Source organism: Lathyrus oleraceus, chromosome 4, assembly GCF_024323335.1.
Source record: "Lathyrus oleraceus cultivar Zhongwan6 chromosome 4, CAAS_Psat_ZW6_1.0, whole genome shotgun sequence".
NCBI lineage: Eukaryota > Viridiplantae > Streptophyta > Magnoliopsida > Fabales > Fabaceae > Lathyrus > Lathyrus oleraceus.
In genome coordinates this window covers 299,302,439-299,325,598 of record NC_066582.1, presented here as the reverse complement: position 1 = coordinate 299,325,598, position 23,160 = coordinate 299,302,439, and the positions used below count along the sequence as shown (strand labels likewise).

At 39.3% G+C, this 23,160-nt stretch overlaps 1 non-coding gene across 1 annotated transcript; it reads left to right on the top strand.

Moving 5' to 3' along the window:
• The first annotated feature begins 1,489 nt into the window (after positions 1–1,489).
• Positions 1,490–1,596, top strand: LOC127077960 (small nucleolar RNA R71). The gene has a single exon (XR_007787718.1). It is a non-coding gene; the product is annotated as a small nucleolar RNA R71 (small nucleolar RNA).
• Positions 1,597–23,160: the final 21,564 nt, after the last annotated feature.

The window sequence follows — 23,160 nt, the reverse complement described above, 5'->3', positions numbered from 1 at the left end:
CCATAACTATAAAATCGGTTGGAATGTAGAATTGACCTATGCGCACTGGAACGTTTTCAAGAATTCCTACAGGATATCTGACGGAACGATCTGCTAGTTGCACAGACATTTTAGTTGGTCTTAATTCTCCCATTTCAAGTCTCTTGCATATGGATAAAGGCATAACACTAATACCGGCTCCTAAATCGCATAAGGCTTTGTCGATGACAAATTTTCCTATGTGACAGGGTATAGAGAAACTACCTGGGTCTTTAAGTTTAGGAGGCATATTCTGGATTATAGCGCTACATTCAGCGGTGAGTGTAACGGTTTCGCTATCTTCAAGTTTCCTTTTATTAGAAAGAATTTCTTTTAAGAACTTAGCATATGAGGGCATCTGCGTAATAGCTTCTGTAAACGGAATTGTGACGTTTAATTGTTTTAGTAGGTCAACAAATTTTTGAATTGGCCCGCATCTTTGGTTTTAATAAGCCTTTGAGGGTAAGGGATAAGTGGTTTATAAGGTGGTGGAGGTACATAAGGTTCCTTCTTTTCTACGGTTTCCTTATTACTCTCTTCCTTTTCCTTAGGTTCACTTTCCTCCTCAGTTGACTTTTTAGAGTTTTGGTTTTCTATCCTTGGGTCAGACGGTCCTTCCACTTCCGTTCCACTTCTCAGTATAATTGCATGAGTGTGGCTTCTTGGGTTAGGTTGGGGTTGGCCAGGAAATGTACCAGTTGGGGCAGCAGTAGGCGCTTGTTGTTGAGCTACTTGTGATATTTGCGTTTCCAGCATTTTGTTATGAGTAGCCAGGGCATCTACTTTACTTGCTAGTTGTTTAATTTGTTCGCCAGTGTGTACATTCTGGTTTAAGAAATCTTTATTGGTTTGCTGTTGAGAGGCTATAAAGTTTTCCATCATGATTTCCAAGTTGGATTTCCTAGGGGCGTTATTGTTAGGTGTAGATGGGATCGGCTTCTGATATCCTGGAGGTATAGCTGGGGCTTGATTTGGAGATTGTCCAGGTGCGTATAAAGCATTATTACTCTTATATGAAAAATTGGGATGATTCTTCCAATTTGAGTTATAGGTATGCGAGTAGGGGCTTCCTTGAGCATAGTTTACTTGCTCCGCTTGGATTCCTGTTAGAAGTTGACAATCTGCAGGAGTGTGTCCTTGGATTCCACAGACTTCGCAGTTCTGAGTTATGGCTACCACGGTGGCTGGAGGTGATACATTTAAACTTTCAATTTTCTGGACCATAGCATCCACTTTTGCATTAACATGATCAAGGTTACTTATCTCGTACATGCCAGTTTTCGTTTGAGGTTTTTCTACCATTGTTCGTTCGCTTCCCCACTGATAGTGGTTTTAAGCCATGCTTTCGATAAGTTGGTAAGCGTCAGCATATGGTTTGTTCATCAGTGCACCACCTGCGGCGGCGTCTATTGTTAACCTCGTGTTGTACAGGAGACCATTATAGAAGGTATGAATTACTAACCAGTCCTCTAAACCATGGTGTGGACAAAGTCTCATCATGTCTTTGTATCTTTCCCATGCTTCGAAAAGAGACTCGTTATCTTTCTGTTTAAATCCATTTATCTGGGCTCTTAACATAGCTGTTTTGCTCGGCGGAAAATATCGGGCAAGAAAAACTTTCTTCAACTCGTTCCATGTGGTGACTGAGTTGGAAGGAAGAGATTGAAGCCATCTTCTAACGCTATCTCTTAACGAGAAAGGAAAAAGACGAAGTCGAATTGCCTCTGAAGTGACACCATTAGCTTTAACAGTATCAGCGTATTGAACAAATACGGATAAATGAAGGTTTGGATCCTCGGTAGGATTTCCAGAGAATTGGTTCTGTTGCACTGCCTGCAACAGTGAAGGTTTAAGTTCAAAGTTGTTTGCTTCGATTGCGGGTGGAGCAATACTCGAATGCGGCTCATCTTGCGATGGAGCGGCGTAATCTCGAAGAGCACGAGCTGGTTCTGCCATCTCGGGTATCAAAGGAAAAATATTTTTGAAATCAGGAAGTTCAACAGGAGGGAGATTGTTTGCAGCACGATATTCCCGAATTCGTCGTAAGACTCGGAGATATAGTTCGATATCGTTGATTCGTAAGTAGAACGGCTCGCCTTGTGAGCGAGTGTGTGGCATACAAATCAACGAAAGAAAGAAAAGAAAAAGAAAAGCCTTAGTCTCTACAGCGTAACAGAAGAGTTACGATATCGACTAAATAAAATAACAAAACAACTTGGAGAAGTGTCCAAGTATTCAAGATTGGTCTAGCTTGCTGAAGTTGTATGGATGGTCACATGTTGGGCGCGATGCTCCAACATGTTGGTACGACATTTGGGCCGTTTGCAACAGGCGCCAAATTGCTGCATTTTAACAGAATCTTTTGAGAAGATTCAATTATGTTTTATTGCTATTGATTTAGCAATATGATTATATGATTTGTTGGACAACTGTGAAGATCAAATCAGATTTAAAAAAGATTTAAATTTGAATTTGTAACAAACTAAATCATATATTTTTGTTGGAGATATTCAAGGAGCAAATAAAATATCCAACACATTATGCAAAGATTCTGGACGAAAATAACTGCAAATCCACAAAGAAAAAACCCAGATTTATTTTTCTATATAAGGAGCTCAAACCTCCATTAGAAAGCAAGCATTCACATTTAATATTTTAGAGTGATAGGGTTTTTAAGAGTCCTTGTTATTTTTATGTATACCTCTATGTTTCAGTAACTCAACATAAAAGGTTTATGTATTTGGGTTGTAAATTCAACATTGTTATGTACACTTCCATGTTTCAGTAACTTGACATAAAAGGTATGTCTAGTTGAGTTGTAATATTGAACATTCTTTCATCTTCTTAAGATTCAAGTTGATCACTAGGATTTAGTGATTATTTTCCTTTGTCTTGGGTTGTGTGACAGAGAAGAAAGTGAGTAGGTTCTCATGTTTAGGGGGAGACTCTAAATAGAAAGTCACCGGGTAGTCTTAGGAAGAGGAGTTGAACAAAATATGGTTTCTTGTTGCTTATAAGACTAATTGTAACAAATTACTAAAAAGTGATTTTCCTTTCTTGGGTAATGGAATCAACCCGCCAAACGTAGGTGTAGTTTCACCGAACCGGGTAAACAATTGATTGTGTTCTTTATTGCTTTTATACTCCATCATCTAGTACTTGTTATTGTAGTGGTTCTGATGTATCTTGTTAAACTAGTTGTCAAAGCATAGCGTTAGACATCACTCCCCTAAGGAATATAATTCCAATTGGTACCAGAGTAGGTACCCTAGCTTATTGGGTGAGCTCCAGGGAAGATAAATTCTGCTCAAATGGAGACAATTAAAGATGGAGGATCAGTCAACAAACCACCTATTTTGGATGGACCCAATTATGATTATTGGAAGGATATGATGATGGTCTTTCTGAAATCCATGGGAAATAAAACATGGAAATTCATGGTTAAAGGTTGGAAACATCTTATGATCACTTCTCAAGATGGTTCAACAAGCGTGAAACATGAAGCTGATTGGTCCAAAGCTGAAGATGATGAAGCTCTTGATAATGATAAAGCCTTGAATGCTATATTCAATGGCGTTGACAAGAGTATGTCTAGACTAATAAACACTCATACTGAAGCAAAATAAGAATGAGAGATTCTCAAGTCTACTCATGAAGGCACATCTAGAGTTTGTATGTCAAGACTGTAGCTACTTACCATAAAGTTTGAAAATCTCAGGATGAATGAAGACGAGTCTATCCATGAGTTTCACATCATATTGTGTGATATTTCCCACATTTCCTTTGTCTTAGGATAAAAGATGTTTGAAGAAAAGATTGTCAGGAAAATTCTTAGATAATTGCCTAAGAGGTTGGATATGAAGGTGGCTGCTATTGAAGAAGCTCAGGATTTGAGCAACATCAAGGTTAATGAACTCATTGGTTTCTTACAAACCTTTGAGATATCTATCAATGAAAGGGATGAAAGAAGAACAAATGTATAACCTTTGTCTCCAACACTCAGGAAGAAGGAAATCAAGATGATAAAGAAGAGAGCATGTCAAATGCTATAGCCTTAGTTGGAAGAAAGTTCAAAAAAGATTTACAAAATATGAACAGAAGGTGGGGGGAAAATGTCCTAGACAAAGTGTCATACATCACCCACATTGACAATCTTAAATACTACAAAGGCATAAAAGCACAATTGTGATACGGTGAATTGACTTTGTGTTTTTGCTTTGAAAAGCAATGTTGCGGATATCAAGAGTCACCACCGACTTTTCTTTTATCCAATAAGGAAAGGCGGAAAAGAACAGGAAAGACCTTGATTAGATTTTGAGTTCGGGAGGTACATTATACAAAGGGAAGGTGTTAGCACCCTTTGTATCCATGGTTATCCATGGGCTCTTAATTGCTTAACTCACTTATGTTTTCCTTGTTTGAGAAAGTGTTTGAGAAATGTGGTGTGTTTAGAAAATATTTTGAAAGGAGAGTTTAACTTTGTAATGATTCTTGTACGAATGTATACAAAGTGTTTATCTCATTTGATTTTGAAAGATGTTTAGAAAAATATAACTCGGCGATGTTTCTGGTGCGAATGTATACCAAGTGGTGATTTTCTAAAAGATGTTTTGAAAAGTGTGAGGTGTGAAAAGTATTTTAAGTTGTGAGTAAGCATTTAAGAGTTATACCTAACCAATGTCTTTACAAGTATTTCCTATCCTTAGGAAAGTAAAACTGTCCTTACTATTGAGAAGTAAGTAGTCTTATCCTTTGGATGTAAAGGGACATCGTGGGGTCGTCGATTGGCCATTGAAGGCAACATTTGTAAGGATACCTTAGCATTCGAAGGGACGATCATCATTTAATCGTAGGCTACAACGAAGGGTCATCGAGGGACAAAGTCATATATTCGAAGGCAACGTTCGAGGGACAAGGTCATATATTCGAAGGCAACGTTCGAGGGACTATGATTTATCTTGTAGGGACATTGACCTTTTAATCGAAGGGACTATGACTTATCTGTTTAGGGATGATGATGATTTAATCGAAAGGGTCTTTGCTAAGGGTATCCCCACATTCGCGGGACATGACCGTAATATCGTAAGGCAACAAAGAGAGGGTTACCCTAGAGGTGCAAGTGTGGAAATGATTGGATTCAGATATATTATCTTGAATTAATTTATCTAAGTTCGATTATTTATCTTTCCATGCAATCATATTAGCATACATCTAGACAGTTATATTCACAGTATGGAAAAATTAAAGTGCGAAAAATAAGACTACGCTATTACATGGCTTCGGGATGGGGGTACATAATTTAAAAGGGGATATAAAATATCTAAATCTTAATTAACGAGTACAAAATTAAAAGGGCATACAAATAATAAAACCTAATTAAACTAAAAAGAAAGAAATAAAAAAAATCCTAATTAAGAATGAATTAAGAATATTTTTAGTCTATAATAATAGAAACTTTTTTTTATGAATTTATGGAAAAACTTAGACTAAATTGATAGAAATTTTAAAAGAAAAGAGGAAAAAAAATATAATTAGATTTTTATTATTCAAAATAGCCCATTTTAATTAATTAAGTGATATATGAAAAGCTAAAAAATAGGTCCTGGGGGCTCAAACCCATGACCTCTACGTTGCAGTGAGGGGGGAGTTACCAACGAGCCATGTGTTAAGAGTCCCACATCGGACAATATATGGCCTGAACATGTGTTTATAAGTGGGGGCAGTCCTCACTCTACCAACCGGTTTTGTAGGGTTGAGTTAGGCCCAAACCACACATTCTTAACATGGTATCGGAGCCTCGTTTAAGATCCGGTGGGCCACCTACTATGGTTCCGCTATCGGGCCACCCACCATTTATTTCCATGCTCCAGATGTCCAGTCCTGGGCGTGAGGGGGTGTGTTAAGAGTCCCACATCGGACAATATATGGCCTGAACATGTGTTTATAAGTGGGGGCAGTCCTCACTCTACCAACCGGTTTTGTAGGGTTGAGTTAGGCCCAAACCACACATTCTTAACACCATGTTGGTCCATTCATTATTTATTCGCCTTCATTAAAATATATATTAATTCTACATGGATTTTTCCATTTTGACACAACACCACCATGCATGTTACAACTTTCTCTCTTACGACAAACTACTTTATTTTTTCTCATGCTGTTTCTTTCATATGAATACGATAAACCTGTAACTTCATCTTATATCAAACCACACACATAAAATAAGATCATATGTAATCATCATGCAATAATAAAAATATCCATGCACAAATCAAGAAGCTTATATTATTTTACTCATGTATTAGTTCTCTTTAGTTGCAAGTGATAATGATAAAACAAACCTTACACATACATGTTAAAGACAACCAAGGATTTATATTATCACCGTTATATCATCATCATTATTATGTAATAACAGCATGTGAAATAAACATAATCATGCTAGAAACAACACTCATATAATAATAATTAAATGACAGATATAATTCTTTAATCATGCAAACAGAATTTCTCCAACATGCTATGACATATCAAGAACAGATGCATACTTGAATAAAGCAATATCAACATCCACCAAACCATGAATACATCATCTCAATATATATATTAAACCAATATTATTCATGCATGAATTAAGGAGTATTGCAAGGTAATCATGCTGGATGCAAATTCCATAATGAACACTTACTGGGGATTTGATTCTTCTAGCTTGCTCACTGCATGTGCGTTGTTCTTATTCAGGCTATGAGTGCTTTATGGTTGCTTCTCTTTTCCCTGCCCGTGAATCTTCTTGCTTCTGCCTTGCCTTGTGTATCTTCTTCTCCTGTATCTCCTCCTTTTTTTCGTCTCCTCCCTCTCGCTGCAGCCATATGAAGTATTTATAATGATGTGGATTAGGGTTTAACCTTGCTAAATATTTGGATCCCTTCCTATACTTTAGGGTTTAACCTTGCTAAATATTTGGACCCTTTCCTATACTTTAGGAGAGTTAGGGTTTAACCTTTCTAAATATTTGGATCCCTTCCTATACTTTAGGAGAGTTAGGGTTTAACCTTGCTAAATATTTATTAAATACAAATATTATTATAAATAATGAATAATTTAAATAAAAATTAATTTAAATTTTAGTTACATAATTGAATTAAAATTTAAACCTATTTCTATTTTTACTTTCAGCATTTAAAAAAAAATCAAAATTATTCTTACTTATATCAACCAAAATTATTTTATAATTTATGGGCTTAAAAAATGTTACTCTTATAAATAAATTTTATTAAGTAAAACGTGAATTACTAAATAAATACTATTTATAAATAATGAATAAATGGAACATGAGTCACTAAATAAAAAAATAGTTATTATAATTTAATGAGCTTTAACAAATAAAATTAATTTAAAATTTTAATTATACAATTCAAATTCAAATCTATTTTTATTTATCATTAAATTAAAACTATTTTATTTATGTATATATAAAATTTATTTATATCATACAGATAACCAAAATTATTATTATTTTTTATATCTGTATCACATAATAAATAAATTAAAATTTATAATTTATATGAGAATGTATGCTAATGAATGAATGCAAATGTGAAATGAATGCCATGCATGAATCAATTTATCATAAAAATTAACAGGCAAATTTTTGGGTATGACAACAATGTTATGAATGTGACAGGTTTGGTCATCTAAAAACTGAATGTCCCATTTTTCTAAAAAATGAAAAAAATGGTTTGTCAATCATCTGGTCTGAATCTGATGGTGAAGAAGAAATAGATAATAAAGTAATGTCTTTAACTGGAAAGTATGACTCTTGTAGTGAGTCTAGTGTTGAAGAAATTTCAGAAGAAGAAGTTACTGAAACTTATAGATAACTGCTCACTGAATGGAAGGAATCATGCTTGAGAGAAGATAAAATGAAGAAGACCATAAGTAATCTACTTTTGGAAAAAGAGAACCAAAGTTCAAACATTTCAGACCTGAAAGAAGAAAACACATGGTTAAAATCCTAATTAAACAATATGACAAATCTATTCGTATGATGAACAATGGGCCTAACATGTTAGATGAAATATTGAAAGTTGGGAAAATGTCCAAAAATATGAAGGGAATAGGGTTTGGACCCAGGTCCATGAGCAAGAAGGATAAGACTTAGCCTAAGAAGTTTGTTCCTTATAAGAACAAAAATGAGTTCCAGATGTTGGACCACATGGCCTAGCAACTTGCAAATTATGTGTATTTCTATAAAGGGAAGAACATGAACTCTAACAGAAGATGTCATCATTGTGGAAGATATGAGCACATAAGACTTTATTGCTTTATATTATATGGTTATCCTCAATCCTACAGACAACCAAGACCCAAAAGGAAGGGCAAGAAAACTCACGCTAAGAAAGTGTGGAAATCCAAGGAAACTGTCAGATGTCTCTTAGCTCAGGTTCCTCTTAGAGTTGCTTCTAAAAAGGATTGGTATTTTGATAGTGGATGTTCACATCATATGATTGGTGAAAGGAGCAATGTTTATGAGTTAAATCCCTATTCTAATAGTTATGTCACATTTGGTGATGAAACTAGAGGAAGAATCAAGGGGATATGCAAGCTGGTGAGTGTAGATTTACCATGTCTTTATGGTGTGTTGTTAGTAAAAGGATTACTTGATAACTTGATCAATATAAGTCAATTATGTGATTAAGGTATGAATGTTAGCTACAACAAGTCATAATGTATTATCTCTAGAAAATATCAAGTTGTGTTAATGAAGGGTTTAAGATCCAAAGACAATTGTTATATGTGGATTTCTTAGCCCTCATCCAAGGTTAAGAGCATGAAAGGAGATCGTATCTAAAATGGTGTCAAGGGGTTTCCAAAACTCAAGATTGAAGAAGGTAAACTTCATGACGCATGTCAAGATGAGAAGCAAACCAAGATGTCAGTCAAGATGGTCCAACATCTTACTCATACTTCTGATTTACGACATATGGACTTCATAAGACTCAAGCAAAAAGTTGTAATTTAAGGGAAGGATGATGGTCAGGCTGGAGGTCCTCCCAACATTGAACAACAAGTAGTGGTTCAAAAGAAAGAATTGAAGAAGAATATGATTTATGTATTTCCTTCTCATATGTATGGAGTTTTGTTTAACAAAAAACATGTTTATGTGTTTGGTAAAACTGGAATTGGTGTTACTCTTAATATATTGAAGTCCAGTCACAAGCTATCTGACAAGAAATTTGTTCCATATATTGTTCTTCGCAACCTTCCACATGATGATGAGACTAATCTAGTTATTGAAGGAATTGTGATGATAAATCATTATCTCATTCACATGTTTGTTAGTGAAGAATCCCAGGAACCTAATATGAGAAATCAAGATATTGATAAAAACGTGTCGAACTTCTTGTCTGACATGTTGACATAGTTTCAAAAGCTTAAGGAGAATGATGATCATATCCATGAATATGTTGAGGTTGGTTATGCTAAGGGTGATGGTGGTGGTGTTAATACCCATGATCATGTGGAAACATTGTGTGAAGATATGATAAGTGAGGATGAAAGCTTACATGTAGTTTGTGCTATATATCGCAAGGTGTATGAACTATTTACCAAGGGCACACAACCTATAGATGATATGACTCCTGATAAGGATGAATTTTTTGATCTCAGTCATCTTGTTATGGAGAAAGTTATTACTGTCTTGCCAAGAAACACTTTGCTACCTGCTAAAGAAGATATGAGCGTTTGTGATGCTGGTACATTTGGAACCATCAGTTTGAGACCTAGACTGTCATATATCATGAAGCCCAAACCTATTCATATGGATGAACAAAGTACCTTCATCAATAGGAAATTGAATGTGTAAGTTGAATACTTTCCTTTTGTCAACATGTTGAAGAATATCGTGACCAAGTTTCGTGACAAAGCTACTCATGAAAAGGATCATAAAGGGAATGCCAACGTTGATGATGCTGTCAATGATTGTGCCATTTCTATCCATACGAACAAGGAAGTTCATGATTTGTATGAACCAGTAAAGGAAGGTGTTACTAAGTGAAAGTATTTAGTCTCTGAAAGGATGCTTCCAAAAGAGGCTTTGACATTTGAAGAGGATGCTTAGCTGCTAGAGGAAGTCATTGTGAAAGACAATGAGAATTATGAGAGAGCTCTTATGTGTATTGAGGAATTACCAAACAAAATAATGGAACATGTTGTTCATCAATTGCAGTACGACTTGGAGTTGAGCATGGTAGAAGATGTAAGTTTCCTTCCTGATTTTGAAGTGAAGAACTATGTATGTGGTTCTCAAGGTACTTATAATGATAGAAGTTGCACTCAACAGTTGTGTAATAACCAAATGATTAATGATATCATCAAAACGGGTAAGGAAGATGCCAACCAGGATGTACTAGACAACATGTGTGACATATTGATGATCGAGTTACAAACTCATAGGAAGTATGAACGAGTTTCCCTTGCTAAGACTGAAGTGAATATAAAGCTTGTTCAAATGAGGGATTATGGGACAAATGCTGAAGCAAAAATCCAAAATAGTGTGTCCACCTTAAGAAGAAAGGTTATAAAAAAGATACTTCATGTGGATATCTCCTATACTCACATGGATAATGTGTATTCCCATTATAAAACAAATGTTCAAAAATGCGAGTGTGTTCTTCAAAGATGGTCTGCCACTGAAAGATAGTTGGGAGAAGAAGCTCTTGATTGCAAAGGAGTCATGAAAGTTGATGAGCTAATGAAGAATATTACTGATGATGGTCCTATCTATGATAAACTGGTCAAGGAGCTGAGGAAAGTGTTTGGTAGAGAAAAGTTTGTGAAATTTTGATCATCATCTTTCAATTGATTGGGAAGAATCAAGGTTCCCTCTATTGATAAAATTATAAGAAAGGGAACTATGGAAGAAGGATAATCTGCAAATAAGGCTACATAAGATTTTTGTTGCACTGATGTATAATGGGCTTATGGAGCTTCATAATTATGATCAATTATCGAAGACATTGTTGGATCTTGTAGGAGATTGAGGTTAAGGATGATGGTATTCCTCATGGGTAGCTACCAGTGTCTTTTGGCTCTAATTTACTATTTTGTGCTGCTCTGGGTTGGATGATATTCTGATCTCTGAAGATAGTTGTTCTTTCCATTCCTTTGCCAAATTATGGCAGAAGGGGGGAGTAGTAATGATATTGCTAAGGTAACAAGTTGTTTTTTTGGTACTGACCTTCTGGTAAGTGCTAATGTTGTGCTCTATGCTAGAGCGTCGGGAAGGACCTCTGGTCCTGGTCCTTGTATCTGTGAAAATAGATCTATCCGTGTTAGTAGTAACTGTTTGTGTGTGTATGATTAAGTATGTGAATGATTTCATAATTATATATGTTAGTTAGTAGGATTGTGTGCTACTAACTACGTGATACTAAATTTATGAATGACTAAGTCTGTGAATGATTGTATGATTGCATGATTTTTTGTTGAGTTTGGAGCAACTAAATGGATTATATGTAAGTATCTGAACGTTGATGCTTCTCACTTCTGTTGCGGCCGATGCTTAACTATGCTACATAATGTAACACCTCAAAATTTGCCCTCCTCTCTTGGGACTAGCATTATCATTGTACATATCATTTTTAGGTCATTAGGCATTGCATATTGCATATCATGTGGTTACATTGTGCAAGCTATCTTCCCAAGTCTTGATCAGAAGATGGGAAAGTCAAAGTGCAAGCCTAGGGTTTTATTGACTGATCATTGGCCATCTGAGGATTGGGCTGTGAATTAGGGTTTTATGATTCTCCAAAGGATATTGGTCTTCATCTTGTTTGAAATGATACATCATCATCATCATGGTTGGTTATCATCAGAAGAATCAAGTGTGGAGGAAGATTCCTTGAGATTAGGGTTTTGACCACTGGTCCACCCTAATCAGTTGCATTGGGCCAATCAGGGCATAATCAGGAGATGGGGTTTGTGATGGTTATGGGGTTCATTATGTGATTTTATGGAGATAATTGAGGCTAGGGTGTCACCCTTGAGCCATTTCAGTTGGAGATTGGAGCTCAGATTGATCTATGCATTGCCTGATTCATCTGTCAGTTGAAAAGTCAACTGTGGTCAACTGTACATGATCTGATGGATTTGGAGGTGGAAATGAGTTGGATACACTTCATTCATGTTGGAACAAGTGTTATTTGACATCTCAAGGCTTAAGAATGAAGAAAATCAAGTCAGAACAAAAACTGCCAAAAATAGAAAGTGACTTGTAATTGAAGTTTCCAAAAATGGAAAGTTTTTGACCTCAAAGCCACGTGTCCAAGGAAGCTTCAAATGAAAATTTGTTCAACATGAAAGTTGTAGATCTTGTTCTCACCTTTCCAAAAAGTCCAAGAACTTGAAAATCCCATGTATGGTAGGAAAGTTGTGGCTCAGTGAAATTCAAAAATGACCCATAATCAGGAGGCCATAATTTCCACATGGTTTGTCCAAATTGCAAGTTCTTTATATGCACAAACTCCATTTGACATGTACTTTCATGGTGCATAATTGGATTTTTCCAAAAGTGGTCAATGCAAAAAGTCAAATTTCAACTGGACAGTTAAAATGGACCAAGGGCAAAATTGTCCAACTTGTGAAATAATTGGAATTTTTGGATGGGGATTTTTGCAACACCTCATAAATGGCATTTGAAATTTGTTGGAATCATCATTTCATGCCTAAGGCTTATGGTTTGAAAATTGGCCATTGAAGTGAAAGTGCAAAATTGGACAAAGTGCAAATACATGGTGAATTTCAAAATTACACATCCAATGAGAGTGGGACAAGTTGCAACAGCTCACACATGGCATTTGGAAGGTGTGTGAGCTGTCAATGAGGTGGCAATGAGCTGGCATGTGAAATTCCTTTTTTGCCCTCACTTGAAATTAACCACTTTCACTAACAAATGCACTTGGTTAATTAACATGATTAAGGGATGATTAAGCTATGATATATATTCCTAAACACATTCTAATCATAACAGAATATCACAAATCCCAAAACCAGATCTGAAAACTCATCACATTCTCTCAAATCTTCAAGAACACCAAAACCTTCAACTTCATCAAACTTCATCAATTGTTGATCAATCTTCGAGTTTCTTTTTGATTTGAACTCCTATCATCATCATCTCCAACTGTTTGTGAAGATTGGAGTGAAAAGCAGTGCGAAACTCAACTGTTCAAAGAAGCATCATCAATGGCAAATTGTGATTGTGAGCATTAGGAGCTGTTTCAATCAAACATAATCGCATCATCCAACTCTTTGAAGCATCTAGTGCATCTGTTTGAGGAAGAAAAGCTCGAAGAACACCGATTTCACTGCTGCCATCTCCAGGTATGTGAAATTCGAAACTCACGAAATGCTTAATGTTCATGTGCGTTTGAAAGAGCATGCTACATAGGTTATGGTGATGTGTTTAGTTTATGAAATAGATGACTGTAGGTGAAGAAATCTGGATTTAAAGATTGGATCCAAAACACTAACTCGTTCGATTTGAGAGATACATGAACATTTAGATGAAATTAAGTTGAGATTCGAGATCCTCGTGCTTAGACGAGTCCAACGGCTATCCATTTGTTCGTTTTGGTTAGGATTTGGATTTCACGTGTTCTTGAGTGTTCTGGTAAATTGTTGAGTGAAAGTGATGATGAATGCTTGTTTGATCCAGAAATTCGTTTGAAATTTTGAATAGGTTGTTTGCCGCCCCCGCCATAACATAATTACAATTGTGCCATTGTCAAATTTCAATTAATAATATTAATTCTAAAAATCATTAAAAAATCATGCCAAGCTTTAGATAATTCATAGAAAATTATAGAAAATTCAGAAAAATATGAGGATTGTTTCTTTGACTTCCTTGTTGACTGTAGATGATTTTTGACCTATTGGTCAAAGTTGTGCATGGTAGAAATAATATTTGACCTAGGGTTCTTTCACATATGTGCATTTTTGGTACCTTGTGCTATTGTGATCATGAAATCCTCATATTCTAAAAGAAATGTCTGAAATTTTTTGTGATGATTGTTGACTGGTTGATGCTTATTTACATGTAGATTTCATGAATTTTTGATACCTGATCATTGAGATGTGAATTTTTGAACTTAGGTGTGACAATTTGTGTCACACCTCATTATGTCAATTTGCTGGATTTATTTGAGTGACCTATACTTGGTGAAATGATGTGAAATTTTGCATGATGGTTCATTAACATGTTAAGATGCTATGTGAATTTTTGTGGAATTTTATGTGGCATTTTCAAATTGATTGCTATTTTTCATCTCTGGTGGTTGAATTTACAAGTTCATGTGACATAGGTTGGTAGAATCAATGTGAAATGCTCATATGGTATTGAATGATCATGAAATTTTGTATGATAGTTATAGATACATGATGTGACATCCCTGTTTTGGTCTCACTCATTTCTTTACTGTTTTCATTGAGTTATGAATTTTTGAAGGGGAAGCATGTGTTGATGTTGTGATTTGGAGCATATAGTTGTGTCTGTTTTTGTTGATTTTCATTGACATAGTTACCTTTGCCCAATTAAGCTGAAATTTGGTGTGCCATACCTGGATTAGGTCCTGTTTAGGTGTAAATTATTTGAGAATTTTTAGATTTGTTTTGATGTGGATTTGAATGCAATAGTTCTGTTTGCATGTTTGGTGCTTCATTTGAACTAGTTTGAATTGTTTTGTGCATGAAATGAGTATAATGAATGATATGGACATGGGACTAATTGTGTTGACTCTTGTTTGACTTTAGCTTGAGTTTGGTTAGAGATACCTTGCTGTTTAGGATTTTTTCTTGCCTTTGGACCCTAGGCTTAGCCTAGTGGTCTTGTTGCTAATATTTGCTTGATTTTTCAGGATCAAAAGCATAATGCACATGGAGAATGAATCAAGTTAAATGTAATTGATGTTGTTTGATGTTTGTACACTAACATAACATTGTTTTGTAGGTTGTGAAGTTTGGGATTGAGCTTTGAGCTTGCTTTGTTGTGCATTGATCTGTATAGATTAATTGGTTGATACTTGCTGTTTAGTTTTGTCTGTCTGAGTACTAACTGTGTTTGACTGTTTCCAGGTACTTTTAGTTGCTCAGTTCCTTGTGAACTTTTGCTTTGCTTTGCTTAAGCAACTTGCATTGAGGTATAACTTCCTAACTTCATGTAGTCTGGAGACCCGGCTGTTACCGGGCCGGGCAAATAAATGTCTGAAGTCCTCCTTAAGAGGCAATGATTGTGGTTGTTTATTTTTCGTGCCAAGCAGGTGAAAGTCCTTTAAATAAGGCAATTGGTGGAAGGTAGGGGTATGCAATCTACCCCCCACTATTCTGTGAGTCTTCTCATTGCTCCCATTACATGGTTGTAGCATTGAGAACACAAGCCCAAGATCTGTGCTGTCGCACAATCGAGTCGGAGTCATCGAGTATAGAAGGGTTCCCCTATTCTGGACCCATGCTCATTTGTCAGAAGCTCTCCCTGGTTAGGGATAAGAGCTGTGAGGTCTGATCCTCACTTCACCTCTCATCTGCTTCACCTTAGCCTCGTAATGGCAAGGTTAAGAGCAAACCCAGCCCGTACAGACGACTCGCTTCGGCAGTCAAACCTATTGTGTGAGCCACTTGTTTGGTTATAGTGCGTGCTGTGTGGATATCTGTTTGAGATGCTTGTTCTCATTTGATGTATGCTTGAATTATGCTGTATGCTTGTGTGCTTGCTTCTTTCCTGGATAGGAGTAGTTTGCTTATGCAAGTAGGATAGAAAACTGAACTTAGGGTAAACGATGCATGACAACACTAGGCTCGAGTCCAGCTCCCTAGTAGTGTGTCTTTTCCCCGGTTTCTGGCTAGCAATTCAGTCCCTTTCAGGGGAACTACATCGCCCTGATCCTCGTTCCAGACGAGGTATGTAGGCAGGTGGTCGTGCGAGACCACTCCGGGCAACCTTTTTCTTTTTGCGTGTGTTTACTTGTTATCTGATTGTGTGTTTGGTTCGGATGCCGACGTAAGCCCAGTGATTGGCTGTCGGGCTCCACGTTTGCCCTTTTGAGTGTGTTTTGGTTCGGATGCCGACGTAATTCCATCCAGTGGTTGTCGGGCTCCACGTTTGCCACCCTTGCTTGTTTGTATGTTTTGTGTTGTTTGGCGTGCGTAAGCCGAACTACAGTGGCTCTGATTCTTGTTCCAGACAAGATATGTAGGCATAAGGTGCGATACCTTATCGAGCTCGTTCCTCCTAACCCCACCAGCGTTCCCTGTGTGTGTGTGTGATGTTTTAGCAACCTATTCTTTATTTTAGGACGTGGATCCCGTCGAGTACGACGGACGTGAGGGGTGCTAATACCTTCCCCTTGCGTAACCGACTCCCTTACCCTTTCTCTTTGGTCGCAAGACCATTTCCTTTCCAGGTTTCTCTGAGCGTTTCCTTTCCCGCTCTTGGGATAAATAACGCGCAGTGGCGGCTCTGTGTTGTATTTTTATTTGAGTCTCGCCGGTTGATTTTTCGCAGGATGCGACAGCTGGCGACTCTGCTGGGGATTGGATGTAGACCTATGCTGGTCCATCGTCCCTAAGCGAGTCCTTCCTAGCGTTTTAGGATTAGTTTAGGTTGCTTGTTTTGTGTTATTTATTGCATTTATTATTCTAACCATTGTATATATTTGTATTAATGTCTGCATGCATCATACTATCATGTTGTTGCCGTCCTCTATGCAGGTGGTTCCTCTGTGTGGGATGGGTGTTCTGAGTGGGGCTAAAACCCAGGCCCGAGTACACACCTAGGATTAGTGTGGGTCTCACGTTCCTCATTTGCTAAATCAGCATGATGTTGTAACGTGACATACCACAAGCCGGACGAGGTTCATTTGATAGTGCTTTCCATTGTGGAATATTTCACTTTGGTTGAGTTACTTCATCTGAACTATTGACTCTGGTGACCGATCATTTCCCGGATCTTTGGTTTAGACGATCTCAGGAGAGCTACAATGGCACACCCGAAAGGGCAAACCCATTGAGTATCTCCGCCCGATTGTCGAGACTATTATCCGCCTTAGGATAACCTGTTTAGAATTTACCTGTGAGGGGAGGGTGATTCTTTCAGATGCATGTTCAGATGGTGACTCAGATGGTGACTTTTTGTTCCGTGGGTCTTATTTATGAGTCAGATTTATGGCCATTTATTGCCGAGACGCCGGAGTGCTGTCCGTGGACATTTATCAGTGGGGATCCGTTTATTTCAGGATTCCCCGGGCCGAGATATTTATCAGTGGGGATCCGTTTATTTCAGGATTCCCTGGGCCGATTCAGATAATGGTGAGTGTCTGCTCAGAGACTGATGATGATGATGATGATGTATCCGTCTTCCGTTTATTTCGGAACCCGTGGGTCGGATTTGTGGTTATATTCTTCCTCAGATGGTTATGATCAGTTCAGAGACCATATTCAGTGCAACAGATGATCAGATGGCTTGGAGGATGGCAACGCATTGCATTCATTCATCAGCATCATTGCATTTTGCATTAATTGCATCTAACACATGTTTACCCATATGCAGGGACACTTTTGATCGAGATCCTGGTTGAGAGACTTTCTGTTCAGATATGAGGACCGGTCTGAAAGACAACGTTGCCTACAGTTTCTTCAATCCAGAGATTGGTGTGCTGAAGGAGATGATAGCATTGATTACACCCGACCATGTGGGGATGTTCAGAGAGGCATACGGTAGTATCCTGAAGATGGTTTTCAGACTCACTGACAGCGACAGAAGTGCCATTCATACTCTTCTCCAGTTCTATGACCCGGGTCTGAGATGTTTTGTATTCCCGGATTATCTGTTGGGACCTCTGATGGAAGACTATGCTAGCATTCTGGGTATGCAGATCCGAGATCAGATTCCTTTCTGTGCTATTGAGAGAGAGCCAGATGTCCTTGGGATTTCCTGTGCTCTTTATTTGAGTCCGGAAATGGTCAAGGAAGGTTTGAAGGAGAAGGGAAAGTTACCCGGTTTTCATTTGAGTTTCTTGGAGGCTAATGCCAAGGAACATGCTGCTATGGGTAACTGGAAGACGGTGTGCGCATTGATTGCTGTGAGCATTTATGGGATTATCTTATTTCCTAATCAGAAGAATTTTGTGGACCATAATGCTATCAGACTGTTCATGCAGAGAAACCCTGTTCCTACACTGATTGGAGATGTTTACTACTCAGTGCATAACAGGAATGAGAAGAGACGTGGTGGTCTGATCAGGTGCTGCTCTCAGTTGCTCTTCAAATGGTTTATAGGATATTTGCCTTCCCGAGGTGCCTTTGTTCAGATTGATCCCAGTGTCAAGTGGTCCTTCAGATTGATGGGTCTGCGGGCTGATGACATTGCTTGGACTCATAATGGCTTGGCTGGACAGGATTTCATATATAGCTGTGGGAGATTCCCCAATGTGCCTCTCATAGGAGTTCAGGGTTGCATCAACTACAACCCGACGCTTCTCAGGAGGCAGATGGGGTTCGCCATGGAAGTTCCTCCTCTTGAGCGGGAGATTCAGGAGTCCTTTTACTTCTCAGCTGAGGGCGATCAGGCCAAGCTGGTGCAGGTGTCTGGGGCATGGCGCAACATCCAGAAAAAGGGCAAGGTTCCTTATGGTAAGGTCAACTGTCGGTATTTTCCTCTTTTTGAAGATTGGTTGCGGAAGAGGATTGAGCTCACATATCTACCGTTTCCTGGAGGTGACTCTGTGTGTCCTAGGATCGAGGGACCAAGTTCTTCTGTCAGCATGGAAGAATTCCTCGAGATGAAGAGGGCCAGAGATCAGTTACTTATGGAGAAGGCGGAGTTGGAGATGACTGTTGCTCGGTTTCAGGCAGCTAATCAAGAGATCAAAGTGAAGATGGAAGATCAAGACAAGCGACACGCCTTGGAAGCCAAACGCTTTGAGATGGATACGGCCTACTATGGGAAGATCAGCCAAGCTTTAGCATCATCCAACAGGGAGCACGACATCACCAAGGAGAAGCTGTCCAGAGCGTCACAGGTCATTGAGGATGAGAAGAGGAGACAGATCCTTGTCCGAGATCAGAGGGATGCTAGGGCCCGAGTTCTGGCTGCAGAGTGGAAAGCGGAGAAAGCAAAGATCAGGGCTGAGAAAGATCACTACATGGCTGAGAGAGATCACTACTTCAGGCAGATGAAGATTCATCAGAAGGAAGTGGGGAGATTGCAGCAGGAGAACACCGAACTCAGGTTCGCCGCAGAGTTCGCAAAGATGGTTGATGATACAGGGCCTTCCGTGGGACCTTCGTCAGGCTAGCTTTGTTATTTGTTGTGGACTACCGTCAGGCTTGTTGACGGAATTCACTTGTCTGTATTTCTTTCCTATTCTGGAGGATTGTATTTGATTTTATCTGATTGGATGTATGACTATGGCACTGTTTGTGCACTATTGGCTATGTGATGGTTATTTTTCATTCAGTGATTGATCTTCACGCTTTATTTGCTTTACCGTATGTACTCGCACAAGCACACACATGGTTGGGGGTATCATGCTAGATCACCTATCTCCGATCTGCACGATGAAATCAAACGCTGCAAATCAAAATATTGCTGCCGGGTTATTATATGTCTCCATGAAGCCAGGATCGAGAGACAAAGTGTTCCTCATGTGGATAGACACTGCATTCATGCATAATAACTTGTTTTCTGTTTTGCAGGTGTCAGTTTCTAACCTGTTTGATTGACACAGGAATGATGAATCCGTCCAACGCTGACGTTCTCGAGCTGAAAGAGAAGATGGGAGAGCTGATTGATGTCATGCGAGAGTTCGCCTTGGGGCAGAAAGTAATTGCCGAAAAGGTGGGGAGGATTGAAGATTGGCTGAAGATGGGGAACATGCAAGGAAACGTTTCGTCGTCTGGACCGCAGAAATCATTTGGTGATGGTCAGCCTAAGAAGGAGGATGGCGCGAGTGCTGTGTCTGTGCATGCCCAGAGAGGACGCGGTAGGGGTCGGTACTACCAGCACACTGCTGCAGTAACCATCCCTGCTGGTAATCAGTTAATCCGACAGCAACCTCAGCCAACCCCACAGAAGATACAGGGAGCTGGGAGCCAAGTGAAAGGAAAAGGGGTTGATCGTCATTTTGACAAGCCACCCATGCCATATGCTGCTCTGTTTAAAAAGTTGATGGATCTTGGGATGGTTCAGCCAAGGATGTTAGCTCCAGTGAGATCAGATCAGAGGCCACCTAACTATAATGAGAACGCCAGGTGTGAATTTCATTCTGGTGCGCCTGGGCATAACATTGAGGGTTGTAGAGCCTTTAAGCATACTGTCCAAGACCTGGTGGAGTCCAAGGCCCTCCATTTTTCACTATTGTCAGATGTTAATGCTAATCCCATGTCGGCGCATGGTCAGGTGATGGTGAATGCAATTGCTGAAGATTCAGATCACGCCTATACGGTGGGGGAAGAGACTGACAGTGACTGTGAACTTGAGTCCTGGATAAAATCGTGCGTGGCAGGGAACTGGAAGGCTTAAAAAGATCAGCACTGTCACTCATCCGGAAGAGTAATATTTCTTGTTTTCAGTTTATATGCATGGAAGCCATATGTGTTGCCCGACACGTAATGGTTCATTGTAAGGGCCACCTCATGTTCATAAATTTGCATTTTCTGCATCATTAATAAATGGATGTTTTTCAGTCAAAAAGCGGTGTTCCCTGTTTTTCATTTATTTTTGCAGTTTAAAAACAAATAAAAATGGCAATGTTTATTTTCATTTTTCTTTTTTGATTCGTCTCGTTCCGAATTCAAAAATATTCTCCGGATCTCGTTGATAACGATTCGGTTACACCTCATATGACTTCGACAAACCGAGCAATCATGCCGAAGAAGAAGACGAAGAAGATTGTGATCTGCTGGGATTAGCCAGGTTGTTGAAACAAGAGGAGAAGGTGATTCAGCCGCACGAGGAGCGGGTTGAGGTTGTTATTCCAAGCACCGCCGAGGTCAGGAAGGAAGGGAAAGTTGAGGCCGCTTCAGAGGCGAATCGAGAGCAGAATGGTAGCCTTGTTGAAAGAGCATGTGGATACCTTCACCTGGTCATGTCAGGATATGCCAGGGTCGGATACCGGTGTCGTTGTGCACAAGCTACCATGGAGAGAAGACAGTCCTCTGGAGAAGCAGAACGCCAGTGCTACTTATCAGAGAGCCATGGTGACTTTGTTTCATGATAGGATTCATCATGAAATTGAATGCTATGTTGATGACATGATAGCAAAGTCCCAAACAGGAAAGGGGCATCTGGCAGACCGGGGCAAGTCGTTTGACCGGTGGAGATAATTCAGACTGAGGTTGAATTCAGATAAGTGCACTATCAGAGTGCGGGCCGGTAAGCTGCTGGGGGTTTATTGTAAATAAGAGAGGAATCGAGGTTGATCCTGCTGAAAAAAAAAAATATGCCTGAACCGAGGATAAAGAAAAGAGGTTCGTGGTTTCTTCGAAAGATTGAACTAGCTGTCATGGTTCACATCTCATCTAACGGCCACGTGCGAACCTATATTCAAGATGTTGGAAAAAAAAATCAAACGGTCAGGTGAAATAATGATTGCCAAGGGGCATTGAAAAATAAAAGGATAAGTTGCAGGAACCTCTGATTCTGATACCTCTTGTGGAAGGAGCAATTGTTAATCTGGTACTTGACGGCCTTCGAGGGGTCTACGAGGTGAAGTGGGTCAGCATGACGCGTCTTGTCGAAAAGAGCATGCAATTTACCTTAGCAAAAAGTTTACCGACTGTGAAACAATACATTCACTGTTCGAAAAAACTTACTGTACTTTGGCATAGGCTGCTCGCCGACTGAGACAGTATGCTGATTCATACCACTTTGTGGATTTCCAAGATGGATACGATCAAGTATGTGTTTGAGAAGCCAGCATCGACCGGATGGGTTGTGAGAGTGCAAAAGAATGTTGACTGATCAGTATACTCTCAGAAAGCCATCAAAGGGGTATTGTCTGATTACATAGCCCAGCAACCCGGGGAGGATTATCAACCGATGAAGTTTGAGTTCCCTGATGAGGACATCTCGAGGTGCTCTAATCGAAAGATTGAGAGTAACCGATCCCGGAGGAGGGGCCTGACCCTGAATCCGAACGGATTCTGATGTCTGATGGGGAGGTTAAGGTGAATGAGCTGTTGTTGCCTGGATAACGTCTGAATGCACCGACGGTGTGATTGTGCAGAAAATGGTGGTAACCTACAAAGACTGGCATGAAATGTTGCCGTTTGCGTTGCATGGGTATCGCACGTCGGTGCGCACATCTACTGGGGCAACTCCATTCTCATTGGTATATGGGATGGAAGCTGTGTTACCTGTTGAAGTTCAGATTCCCTCTTTGAGAGTCCTGATGGACGTGAAATTGCAAGAGGCTGAATGGGTAAGGACCAGGTACGAAGAGTTGAGCCTGATAGAGGAAAAGAGGCTGGCAGCCATCTGTCATGGACAGTTATATCAGCAGAGGATGAAGCGTGCTTTTGACGAGAAAGTACGACCTCGGGTGTATCACATGGGTGATACGGTGCTGAAAAGGATCCTTCCTCCTCAAAACGATAGAAGGGGCAAGTGGACACCGAATTATGAAGGTCCGTTCGTGGTCAAGAAGGTTTTCTCTAGTGGAGCCTTGTTGTTAACGACCGTGGATGGCGAAGATTTTCCATCCCCTGTGAATGCGGACGCAGTTAAAAAATACTTCGTGTAAAGAGACCCGCTGGACGAAAAGAACAAAATAGTTCAGGCAAAAATGGGCATCCCGGCGAACCAAAAACAGAAAGAAAAGGTTCGGGCAAAAATTAGGGATAAAAATGAAAAATGTACACCCGGCAAGTCAAAAACCTGAAAAGGCGACTTGGGCAAAAAAGGGTATCCCGGTGGACTGAAAACCCGAAAGGGCGGTCCAGGCAAAAGAGGGATTGAAACGAACAACTGCGTCCCGCATGATCGTTTGCGCTTTGGTTAAAGCATCATGGATAATACCCGACAGGGATCGATCAGAAGCGTCTTGTTCAGAAGGCAGAAAGAACGGAGAGTCTGAGGACATATGGGGT